This window comes from Gavialis gangeticus, unplaced genomic scaffold, assembly GCF_001723915.1.
Source record: "Gavialis gangeticus isolate Ggan-Ray unplaced genomic scaffold, GavGan_comp1, whole genome shotgun sequence".
Lineage (NCBI taxonomy): Eukaryota > Metazoa > Chordata > Crocodylia > Gavialidae > Gavialis > Gavialis gangeticus.
This window is the reverse complement of record NW_017729001.1, coordinates 1,382,856-1,383,643: the sequence shown is the minus strand read 5'-3', so window position 1 is coordinate 1,383,643 and position 788 is coordinate 1,382,856. Positions and strand designations below refer to the sequence as shown.

At 40.4% G+C, this 788-nt stretch overlaps 1 protein-coding gene across 1 annotated transcript in view; it reads right to left on the bottom strand.

The window, feature by feature from the left end:
• MED13L (mediator complex subunit 13 like) overlaps window positions 1-788 on the bottom strand; it is a 517,387-nt gene that overhangs the window by 72,504 nt on the left and 444,095 nt on the right. The window lies entirely within an intron of this gene.

Below are 788 nucleotides of genomic sequence, written 5' to 3'. Positions count from 1 at the left end.
GGGGGCTGAGACGGGGGTTGGGGGGGGGGGGGGTACGTTTCATCTAGAGCAGCTCCCAGAGAGCTGCTCTAAATAAAACACCACAGCGTCACGTGTATTCAGAATTCCATATTTTAAAATGGTTGCAGGGGTGCTTTAACTAAAGCTTGTTCTAATTATAGCATGTTGGAGCACGTGCATAGGTACCCTCTGGGACTGGGACTGTTTCCCTTTGTTAATAGAAAGCACATAGCATTACTGGGATGTTACTAAAATATTATTATTACTATAGCAGTAGTAGTAACAGAAGTTTTTTCTAGGAAATTCAATGTGTTACCATAATGTCTTACCTCAATGCCAACATTATCTCCCTAGTACCTTCTTAAAAGTTAGAAGATTAAGCCAATCAGGATTCCTACCTACAGTGCTAAATAATCAACCAAGAAATCTCCTTGCATTCTTGAGCTACAATGAGTTTAGTCTCAAGATTCCTATCAGCATGCATCAAAAGCAGGACCTGTATATATAATGATCTGGCACAACTGTTGGAAATATACCTGTTACTGTCCAGGCACAATAAAAGCTCTTTATACCTTTGCTACAGATAATTAAAATATTTTCAGTGCAAATTATTTCTTAACATTTCCCCACTTATCATATCTTTTAGTTCATCAATTAATTTATCAAATCCTGATCTTGACGCAGATTTCCTCCTGTTGCAAAACTAACTTGTTTTGTACACACGGGTGCCCCCCTTACCAGACCCAAAGCGGAGTGACGCAGAGGCGAGAGCAGCGGAGGTGAGCAGA